Genomic DNA, 12,539 nt, shown 5'->3' on the forward strand with positions numbered 1-12,539 from the left:
AGATGTCACCCAGTTATAGGTGAAATGGAAATAAGATGGCTCTGCCGGCTTAGAGAAAGAACCCTTTTGGGGTTGTTTAGGGATGATCTTTTTCCAGTGTAACATGATCCCATCAGTGAGTAACTCCATAGCAAATGGGCATTAAAAAAACTGTGTATTGACCTTGCCAATTATCTTGTTGTTTGTTACATGAATATTCTCAAAGTTTGGTGGAGACAGGGAGATTGGCACCAAGAAAAAGATGGAATTCACTCAGAACACATATTAGTTTTGCTGAAAATTCACTTTATTTCCTAATTTTATTGAAGAACAAATTGGGAACCAAAAGTGAAGTGATTTATGCAAGGTCATACACAATGAAGTCTAAATCAGTCCCTCATTACATCACAAACTCAAAGTACATCTTTTTATTTCATTCTGTCTTGTGGTAAAATGTGACATCACATTCACATCACATTGAGATAACATGGAAATCTTTATCTTCAGCTTTGATAGCTTCCATAGCTGTAAATTAGAATAATCTTATAAGGGAAGAGATATTTATTTCTTCATAAAAACATTTTTAATGCATCACAGAATTTGTGTTTTATTTTTCAGTCTTTTAATTTACCATTTCCCTTGCCAGCTGTGCTCCCAACCCTCCTATCAGCTTTGGTGATGTCCATATTTCTTCCCATCCTTTCGGAGTCATCCTTTAACTTCTCTCCTTCACCTTGACTTGTAATGAATGAATGAATAACAGCATTAACATTTGTTTGTTTCCTATGGTATACTGTATGCTCTTTGGGGGAAATAAGGTCAGTCTTATTTATCTTTGAATAAATAAATTTAGGGTTTGCTAAACTTTTTTACACATGATAAATAAAGCGCTAATGGGTATGAAGCAATGGATGAAACTAGAATCATTTATTTATTTATTTATTTTTAATGCATTTATATACTACTTTCCAAACAAAAAAATCCAATATGCAATACGTAAGATAATCAAACCCTGCCTTAGTTCAAACCTTCCTCAGGTCTCTTGTGGTTTTCCTCTGGGCTATGTAAATAGTTTCTTTCTTTTCTTTTTTTTTTTTAAGATTTTATTTATTTATTAGAGACACACACAGAGAGAGAGAGAGAGAGGCAGAGAGAGAAGCAGGCTCCATGCAGGGAGCCTGACATGGGACTCGATCTCAGGTCTCCAGGATCACACCCTGGGTTGAAATTGGCGCTAAACTGCTGAGCCACCGGGGCTGCCCTATGTAATAGTTTTTTAACTGGTTTTTCTTCTCCTTAATTGTGCCTCCTTCCACATTGTTCTTATGTAGATATTTGCACTTCTGAATAATTATTATCTGGATACCATTTAATTGATTTATAACCCAATTTCTTCTTCATTTCAATAAACTCATTGGTATTTCCACAATACCAATACCAATTGGTCTTCAGATCAGGTCTTACGGAAAAATAATGCTCCTTATATTCATTCAACCAAGCATGTGCCAGCCTCAAAGAGTTATATATCCTAGTGTCCTAACCTTTAGAAGATGCATATGGTTGCATTTTTTAGAAAACATGTGCTACTGTAGAGCAAGGAACAATGAGGAGCTTACCACCACACATTCAGATCCTAAGTGGTATTTCTTACTCTTCTCATCCCCATATTTACATGCTCCTGTCATACTGCCCAATATTTGAAATAGTGTCTATTCAAGGCAAACAATCCTCCAGTCATAGTGGGAGACTTTACTGGTATATTATTTCCATCTGGTCCTCGTAGCTCAGAAAGAGGAATCACATCCCATCTGAAGTGGAGCCCCAGCTGAACCCTCCCTGTACCAGACAGGACAACAAGCTGTAGACAAGCATATCTGCACTGATAATATCAGTTGGTGGGCAAGCCATGGTCTGCCAGGACTCCTAGATGACAGCCAGCAAGGGTTGCAATTATAGCACATTCATTTCACAGGAGCTATCTAACAAGACCAGAACTTTTCCTATAGCATGGGTTGCTCCAATCATTCTTCCTTGAATCAATCCCTCACACTTTGTATTTCCTACTACTTTAACATTTCCAACAGGGTATTTGGGGACATATTTATCCAGCTCTCCTTTCAAATCATCAAAGTCACTATCATTATTCATGGAGGCGATTTCATGAAGATGACATGCTGGTATGCTATCTATGACTGTGCACTGTCTTGCACAGTCTACTTGACCAGATAGACTTTTCTTTACATACTGCATTCCTTAAGTCTGGCAAACCTTCATGGTAGGCCAAGCAGTTAGATATTAAAGTATGTATCTGAGAACCTAAGTCTCTCAATTTGTGATTACTTTCATTAAAAATTATATCCAACTTAGTTTTTTTTTAATCTTTTAAATTTTTATTTATTTATTTAAGAGACAGAGAGAGAGGGAGAGCACATGCAAGTATGAGCATGATGGGGGAGAGGCAGAAGAAGAGGGAGAAGCAGGCTCCCCACTGAGCAGGGAGCCCGATGTGGGGCTCAATCTCAGGACCCTGAGATCATGACCTAAGCTGAAGGCAGATGCACAACTGACTGAGCCACCCAGGCACCCCATAAATTATATCCAATTTAGAAGAGAATTTAACATTTTTACTGTATCGTCAACATGATTATCATATCAGTTTTGTCTGCTTTGAACTATGACTCTAACACTGGACTTGGCGCTTGCATGAAACAGGGATAGAATATTTTAGGGAATTATCCATAGGGCCCAGACCCCTTTATAGGCACATTCTTAAGGAACTGAATCATTTGACTGAAGTTGAAATAAACAAAAAGCAAAACCATCCAGGTCACAGATGTAAAAAGGCACCTGAACAGAAATATTGAACAGTTACACTTAGTGTTGTATATCTAGCACAGCTGAAAGGACTTTTTCAATTTCTTGGAGCAGAAGCTGCTGAAGCCAGAAACAAGGGCTGAAGGCTGATTGTGGACCAATGTGAGAGTGAGAATCTCCCAGATGCATTTGGGGGGTGGCAGTGGGGATACTTCTGTGGGATTTACCTCTAGGTAGCCCATGTGGTCCTCATGTTGAAGACCCCAAAAGGATACAGTATGACTCTGAAAACCAGCAGCCCAGGATTAGGCCTTCAGAGACTCTGGCCGTGGCACCCTACCTCTCCACCTTAGCCCAGGTCAGATGGAGGAACCAGGTGAGAGCGGCCCTGGGAAGGTGAGCAGTCCAATTTCCTACAGGCATAGGACACATTGGCAGCCACCAGGACCTGGGGTCTTGCACCCCCATTATTTCTTCTCCCTTTCTCTCTCTGTCTCTCAAAGAAATTAGCCAGGCTTTTAAAATTAAATAAGAATTTTGGGGTACCTGGATAGCTCAGTTGGTTAGATGTCAGACTCTTGATTTCAGCTTAAATCATGATCTCAAGCTTCTGCAATTGAGTCCTGTGTGGGGCTCTGCATTCAGCTCTGCACTCAGCAGGGAGTCAGCTTGAGATTCTCTCTCTCCCTCTCCCTCTGCCCTGCCCTCCCACTTGCATGCCCATGTGTACTCTGTCTCTCAATATATAAATTATTAATTAATTTAGTTTAATTAAACATGAGTTTAAGAGCAGGTCTTGGGAAATAGCAAAGAAGAAGTTTGAACAGTTCCATGTCTCTCCATTCCAGTTTGAAGTGAATGGAGGATTATTTGAAAAAAAAAAAAAAAAAAAAAAAAAAAAGATCCAAGTCCTAAGTGAAAGCAAGACAGAAAAGGAGAAGAATAAAGAAAAATAACAGTGCTCCATTGGTAACTCGCTATTTTTTTTTTTTTTTAGAACCTGAAAATCTCCCTTTTGGATTATTTTTTATAGTTTGGTTTCTGTCTTCTAACATGAAACTGGTATTTACCTTGAGGCCAAACAGCTCCTTTGATGACCATGACTGCATGAATATATCTTTTCTTATGCAGAAGTAAAGCATTGTGTTTAAGCATGTGGCATACTGATTAGCAGATAGAAGGTGCTAAATAAACAATTTCTTGACTTAAATTGAACAGTAAGCTTTTGGTTTATTTTGAGACGCCTTTGGGATTTTATTTGTGTTGGCTATATAAAGTAATTGAAAAATGTAAAAAAAAAATATGATCTACCTCAGAGTTGCTGGAAGGATAAAGAAGCTAATATTTGCAATGATCATCTTTGGCATGCAGTAAGATCTCAAAGTGTTGATTACTTTTGGTGAGCTATTATCAGTAATGAACACACAGGTAATGGTACTTCTGTTTATATGTGTACATTTTGGTTTCTATACGTATACATTCATATCTGTGCACGTATTTTAAGATAACTCCAGTATCATGATTAATATGTATCTATAAATTCACTTAAAATTATTCTTGACTTCATCTTTGAAATTTAAAGCATATATAGTTTTAAGACAGTGTACATTATTACTGCATAATGTGCTTTTTAGGGAATTTTTGAAGAGCTACTCTAATCTTTATAGCTTTCAATATTTTAAAATCTATCTTTAAAATGTGGGATTATCCCCTTGAGTCTATGAGAAAAAGCTCAGTTTCCAAAATTGAAAGAATGTATGTCATTTCTATCTAGAGCACTGGCACATGTGAATTTTACAGGACTGGGAAGATTAACTAGGAACTCAGTACGATGTAAAGGCATCTGAGAAGCAGTAGGAGATGATACTTGACCTTTTGAGGCTTCTCAGGGGATTGAAGTTAAAGCAACTCCAGGTGGTCTTCAGAATCACTTGACATTTCCCGTAAGTGACTGGGCCAAACAAGAAAAAAGCCAGAGAAAGTCAAGAGTTACAATAAAGTTCCATTTCACCAATTTACGGAATATATTTATTTAAAGTATCTCTTTGGTTCTACAGTTAGTATATCCAAAGTGCCCGACAATACTCATTGCAGCAACCAATATGGTACTTGTATTTATCAGTTTTCATCCTTGTGTCTTTTGTCTTGTAATAGCCTCCCCCTCAGAGCTCTCAGTCAATTCCAGAGTTTCAGCAATTGCACTGTGTTGGTTACCTAAATGCATGTTGCCAGTCCCAATGTTTCCTGAATTCAAGATCCATTTATTTATTTAGTGCAAGGGTGGGGGAAAGTCTGAGAGAGTGAGAGAAGAAATCTCAAGCAGACTCCATGTTGAGCACACAGAGTCTGAGCTCAACATGGACTCAATCTCACAACCCTGAAATCATAACCTGAGCTGAAATCAAGAATCAGGTGCCTAACCAACTGAGCTACCCAGGTGCCCCAAGATCCATATTTTTAATACCTACTTTAATACCTACTTTATGTCTATTTGAATAGCCTATCAGTACCCAAGACTCGGGTTCTCCATTTTTCAAGATGAATTAGCATCTACTATTTGATGTGCTCTGTATTTACCTCTATAGATACAAAGATGAAAGAACAATGGAACCACTTTGTAGGAGAGCTTGTCTAAACCATAGGTTGATTACTTTTTTTTTTTTTTGGAAAAGACCAAATAAGCCTAATTCACAATAGGAGTTAGAAAGGTTTTTTCAATACACAGTGGCAGTAAACTGCTTCCCCTGCTTTGTGACCATTTTGTACCATACACACTCTCTTATTATACCATTTAGCACATTCCATTAGAGTTGTTTCTTTGTACCAGAAGTCAGCAAACTACAGACTACAGGCTAAATCCAGCAGTGGACTGGATCATGAGGGGTGAGTAGTTTACAAGTTGTTAGAAAACCTGATTTTTACTTACTTGCAAGAAAGCTCCTCACCTGAATTTATTGTTTCTGATAAATAATATCACTACCCTCTGTGATTGCCAAACTAAAAACATAGGATTCTCTCTTACGTTGCAACTGACTTAAATTGTTTACTTGCAATGTCATATAGATAGGGGCTAGTCTAAGCTTTGTACACTTAGTAATTTATATGGTGTGTGGGATTTACTTAAGTAAAGAATTTCCAATTTCCATGCATTATTCAGTATAAGCCTTGGAGGGGATATACAAGTGAGAATCTGTGACACATAGCCTTTATGGTAAATCCTATGTCCACATGCTCCTTTCTGTTTCTACTTCCTCCCTCTCTAGTTCAGACCTTTATTATGCTTCATTTGCTTGTCTACTATTGTCTCTTATATTGATTTTCTGAGGCTGACATAACAAATCACTATAAATTGGGTGGCTTAAAACAGAATTTATTCTCCATTAGTTAAGGAGGACAGAAGCTTGAAATCAAAGTGTCAGCAGGGTTGGTTCCTTCTGGAGACTCTAAGGGAAGAACCATCCCATGCCCTTCTCCCATGTCTGGTGGTTGTAGGCAATCTTTCACATTCTCTGGCTTATAGATACAGTATAACAATCTGCTTCCATCTTCAAATCACTGCATTTGTGTCCTCTGTCTTCTCCTCTTCTATAAGAACTCTGGTAAGAGCATTTAGGGCCTACCGTAAATCCAAGATGATTTCATCTTGAGATCCTTAACTAATAACATCATCTGCATTCACATTCTGAGGTTCTGGGTAGACATGATTTTTTTTTTCATCTCCCAAATAGCATTTATTTTATTTTATTTTTACTGGAGTTCAATTTGCCAACATATAGCATAACACCCAGTGCTCATCCCATCAAGCGCCCCCCTCAGTGCCCATCACCCAGTCACCCCCACCTCCCCACCCACCTCCCTTTCCAACACCCCTTGTTCGTTTCCCAGAGTTAGGAGTCTCTCATGTTCTGTCTCCCTTTCTGATATTTCCTACACATTTTCTCTCCTTTTCCCTTTATTCCTTTTCACTATTTTTTATATTCCTCAAATGAATGAGACCATATAATGTTTGTCCTTCTCCGATTGACTTATTTTACTCAGCATAATACCCTCCAGTTCCATCCACGTCGAAGCAAATGGTGGGTATTTGTCATTTCTAATGGCTGAGGAATATTCCATTGTATACATAGACCACAGCTTCTTTATCCATTCATCTTTTGATGGACACCGAGGCTCCTTCCACAGTTTGGCTATTGTGGACATTGCTGCTATAAACATCGGGGTGCAGGTGTCCCGACGTCTCACTGCATCTGTATCTTAGGGGTAAATCCCCAGCAGTGCAATTGCTGGGTCGTAGGGCAGGTCTATTTTTAACTCTTTGAGGAACCTCCACACAGTTTTCCAGAGTGGCTGCACCAGTTCATATTCCCACCAACAGAGCAAGAGGGTTCCACTTTCTCCACATCCTCTCCAACATTTGTTGTTTCCTGACTTGTTAATTTTCTCCATTCTCACTGGGGTGAGGTGGTATCTCATTGTGGTTTTGATTTGTATTTTTCTCATGGCAAGTGATGCGGAGCAAACTATAGTAAGAGATGAAGAGGGACACTATATCATACTTAAAGGATCTATCCTACAAGAGGACCTAGCAATCATCAATATTTATGCCCCAAATGTGGGAGCTGCCAAGTATATCAATCAATCAATAACCAAAGTTAAGACATACTTAGATAATAATACACTTATACTTGGTGACTTGAATGTAGCATTTTCTACAATTGACAGATATTCTAAGCACAACATCTCCAAAGAAACAAGAGCTTTAAATGATACACTGGACCAGATAGATTTCACAGATATTTACAGAACCTTACATCCAAACACAACTGAATAGACATGATTTTTTTGTGAGACACCATTCAACCTACTACACTTCTCAATCCATTATTACGTTGCCAGAATATCTTCATTATGCTGAGTTCCAGTCTTGTTACTTCACTGCTCACCCATATTCATAATTGACCCAAGCTCCTAGCAAAGGGCATAAACACCTTTTCTTGCTACTTAATAGTTCTCCATTGCTTCAGTATCCATCCTTTCTTTCTCTGTGTTTTCTTCTATAACTCTAAACTTGAGCTAAAGTAGCTTACTTCCTTTCTCAAAACAAACACTATGCTTTCCTCCCTTCTGTCTTTTGGTCATTCCTTCTTTTAACTTGAATGCAAGACCTATCAAATCACTCTTACTAAAAAAAAAATATCTCTAATCCTTTTAGCCTCCAAATACAGACAATTTAACAAATTAATTTACTAATTATCTTCCCACCAGGAAATTTTATTGTTCCCTCAAATGTATATGGGATGTTATTTCTCCCTCACTTAAATAATAACAGAACAGCAATTTATTTTCCTTTACATAGATCCTTTTTGCTTATAAAACACACACAGATCTTTGATACTGACTCACATTCACTCCAAAGTCATTTTTATACTTATGTAGTTTTTCTTAGGTTTAGAGCTAGGTGAGCCCATTGACTGTGTTTTGGTCATTTTATTATTTTGCAGTGGTTAGCATAGGGTTTTAGGAATACTATAATACCACTACACAGAAATTATTGTTCTCTGAGGGATCATGCTAAACTGGTAGCATATAGCCTTAGAATTATGGGTCTAATTGTTAGTAGAGATCTACCTCCTTGAGGATTTTGTCTAGAATAATACTAATGTCATTTTTAAAAATCTCAGAATATTATAAATATTCAATCAAATAATTAATGACAACAGCCAATTTATATTACATAGCTAAAAACGGAGTTTATTAAATGTGATTATGGTAGATCCTTAGAGGATTGTTCCTGAGACAATCTCCCTGTACTCACCATGCAAAGATGTGTCCTTTTTAAGGGAATAGAAATTACCACTAAACTGTGGTTATTGTTCCAATTAAAGTTATCACATCCCTCCTTATAGGATATAGGAACTGAAGAAAAATAAATAATTCATGCAAATGCTCTCCTCAAATATTTATTTCTCTAATCTACTTAGGGAGATGTGTCCTTTACTAAGACAATGACTTTTGCCAGAGAATGGTCAATAGAATTAGTCCATTGGTTGAAGTTGTGGATAGAGTTACATGATGGCCATATTTCTCCCTGAGATACAAAATAAAAGTTGCTAAGAAACCCTCTCCAGTTTGCTAAGGCAATAGCCAGATAGTCTCTGCCAATGCTTTGGTGCTTCCTCTGTAGTTGGCTCCTAATTACAAAGGAACAATGCCAGGTTGGGGGCTCAGGATTTTCAACCAGAAATATTCTCCTCTCATACATAGTGGTGAATACAGTGTAGATTTTAGTTAGATATATTCTGTCTATTGAAATTGAAAGAAAAGGGCAAATATAATCCTTTTAACAGGTTTATGTTCCTTAGTATCCTGGAATATTGCTTTCATTATAATTAAAAGATTCAAAGTATAACTTTATCTAGAAATAGAGTCAATCTAACTTTGTCCTAAGAAAAAAACACAAATAACTGAGGTAACATAAGCATGAACTAATGGGTATAAGCATAGTGCATGAATGTTGGAAAATGGAAACTTCCAATCTTCCCTCCTTAACAAAAGAAGAAACATGGATAAAATGAAAGCATTTTGGACATGACACCACTTGATATCTTTTCCTATAAGATTTATAATGTAACATAGAGCAAGGATAAGGCATATACATTCTAAGTCCAAGTTTATTTGTAGGAAATGGGTTGGAGTTTAACAATAAAAGATAAAGAAATATATCACACATATTGGATGTGTATCTTTTCAAAAACATGGTATTGCTTTGCTATGGCAAATATGTTTAATGCATTTCAGATATTGTGTAAGAGAGGACCAGCTATTGCCAACTCTAGCTCTCATTCATGTACACTTTTTTTTTTTTTTACCAAAGGTCATGATTTCTTCCCTTTTCCTCCAAATCTACAAGGCTCTGTGATATTTACCTGAATGCTTCTATGAAGAACTATAAGTTGAATCACACAAAATTAGTTGTAGGGAAGAAATTCCATGGGTCTTATCTAATATTTGGGCTGTTGTCAGAGTAAAGTACAATTTCATTGGAGAATAATAGGTGGGGAAGTATCTAAAATAGGGCAAGAACAAAGGTACCCAACACTTCCTGTCACCAGAGCCATTTGAGAAGCATTTGTTGTGTCACAGTGAGCCACAGAAGCCAACCAGGCTAAGAGCAGGTTGATCCCTCTGGTAAGTGCTGGGGATGTGCCATGAGAGACAGAAAAGCAAGGGATCTGTCATCCATGTCATATTTTCTGATATCATCAAGAATCTCTGAACTTTAATGTGGTGTCCAATGGATCCTAACTATATATGAGCCAAGCCCTAGATCCTATATATGAGCCGGGGTACATCTCTGCCCCCATCTCCCTGCATCTCCCTGTGACTTATGGCCACTAAATTCATAGAAAAATTGGGCTAAGAAGCAAAATGACACTCAGAATTGAATGTCAGTCCTGAGCAAGGTGGGATGTGAGGCAGACAGCAATGACATCAACCCTAGCACTGCTAAGAAAGTGGAATCACCCGGACATTTCACTGGGAAACTGTACTGAGTGCTATTCAAATATATAATTCCAGCTACTCTTAAATGCTCTCAAAAGCTATCAGCAAGACCTTTACTAACTACTAAAAGAAAATCTAGAATCACATTTCTGCTTGAGGGAGAAGAGGCAGCTCTGTAACTGATTTGGATGGTTAGGACTCTAGATACAGATGTCCAGCCTGAGGTCCTGGACTTTCAACCAGATCAGAGGTTCTGGATGGGTAATAAGGCAGACAATGCAGTCTTTCAGTATACTTTGAAGTAACTATGTCTAATTCCAAGTAATCTTTTCTTTTGTCTTCTCAGGTTCAACAGAACCTCTTCAGTTAGTCCCATGGCCTGTCTGCCATAAAATGGAAGACCTCTCATTTCAGAGAATTCATTTATAATTAAAATTCTCAGTCTGTTATTCCTCCAAGATTCTCCATAGTGCCAGCAAGCCTAGTCAATGTTCAAGATCTATTCGCTCAATGTCTACAAATGGCAGGCTGAGACAGGAAGACTCCTCACAATTCCCATTTCACAGACTCTTCTATGTAATCAGGAATATGTGATAGACAAGCTTTAGGTGATCTTCTGGAAATATATTATTTAATTAAATCCTGATTATAAAAAGAAGTACAGTTATATTTGCATCCTTCTGATTTTTCCAATTCATATCATTCAGGGAATTATAGATCATTATTCCACTTTAGTTTTGGTGAGAAGGTAAACTTTCCTCAGGAAAGTCCAACATGAAAAGTTCTCACTGGAAATAAATCCATGTTAGACACATACAACTCCTTTAGCCATCTTTGTATCTCCCATTCCTCATTCTCAAGACTGCATTATGACTGTGGATTATCACTATTCAACATTTCATAATTACCATTTCATAAGTTTCTATTTAATCAAATTAAATAATTTGTGTTTATTTATATCAATAGTAAAAACATAGCCGAATAAACACCACACCAGAGTTTTGATGAAACCTACCTACTAGTTCTACCTAGTGAGGAGGCATGTGTATTATTTCATGATGAAAGCATTGATTTGCAAAAGGCATCATATGAAAAAATTTTAACAAAACTTTTGTTAGATTCTACTTACTGATACAGTTCTCATTTCTCAGAAGCTTTATAAGTCAAGAGGATGTAATTTAATGAACCTCTTGAAATATATCATTGAATTATACCCTGAAAATCTTTTTATATCATTACCAATTGTGCTTATTATTTTTTTAAATTTACAACTAATCTAATTATGATAGGTTTAGGAAGAAAATCATAAGGATGAAGATAAGTTGGGTCTTTGTCTCAGCAAATTTCTTGATGCTGGAGATTATATTTTCTACTTTATTTTTTTTAAAGATTTTATTTATTTATTCATGAAAAACAGAGAGAGAGAGAGAGAGAGAGGAAGAGACACAGGTAGAGGAAGAAGTAGGCTCCACGCAGGGAGCCAGACGTGGGACCCGATCCCTGGACTCCAGGATCAGGCCCTGGGCTGAAGGCAGTGCTAAACCACTGAGCCACGTGGGCTGCCCCTATTTTCCACTTTCACACAAATTCTTCTTATCCATACATAAGGCCTTGAAAAGCCTGAAGTAAACTTATTTCATATAGGAGACATTGGGCTTATTATATTTTTCCTGGTTGATTGCAACACATAACCACTTTAAAAGGTACATATTTATCTTAAATAATATTGTGTTAGAGAAATATAATTAAAAATTAAATATCCCAACTCAGAAAGCCTCTCCACAAAGGTAGTGGAGAAAGAGAATATTTTGTTAATGAATAAATATTAAATAAGAATGTGATGTGCAAAACAAGTAGTCCATTAAGAGACCACAAATTGTGAAAGAATGTCCATCCCCTTACATAGGCAAGCAGGTATAATTTATTACATATATGGTTTCAAGAAAGATAGTAACAAGTCCTCAAATAAGAGGATTCAACAGTAAAATTTATTAAACAAATACATCCTAACTTTACCTGGTAATTGTGGTGACCATCAGTGTTAGCTAATTGACTACTAAAAGGAAAACAAGTATATCATATCTTCAGTGCAGGAGGTAGTTTTCCAACATGGAGCAAGATACCCACAAAAATTAAACTTCTACCTTCCCATAGAAACTGGGAAATAGTGACATAATCTCCCTTGAGGTTTACATTTCAAAAAGCTGGCTCCTAGATCTTTGAGAAAAACATTACTAGGCCAT

The 12,539-nt window shown here is 37.1% G+C and overlaps 1 pseudogene; it reads right to left on the reverse strand.

The window, feature by feature from the left end:
• Nucleotides 1-1,302: 1,302 nt before the first annotated feature.
• LOC112928087 (polypeptide N-acetylgalactosaminyltransferase 11-like) lies at nt 1,303-3,894 on the reverse strand (annotated as a pseudogene).
• Between the last annotated feature and the right edge of the window lie 8,645 nt (nt 3,895-12,539).

The sequence above is a fragment of the Vulpes vulpes genome, chromosome 6, assembly GCF_048418805.1.
Source record: "Vulpes vulpes isolate BD-2025 chromosome 6, VulVul3, whole genome shotgun sequence".
NCBI classification, from domain to species: domain Eukaryota; kingdom Metazoa; phylum Chordata; class Mammalia; order Carnivora; family Canidae; genus Vulpes; species Vulpes vulpes.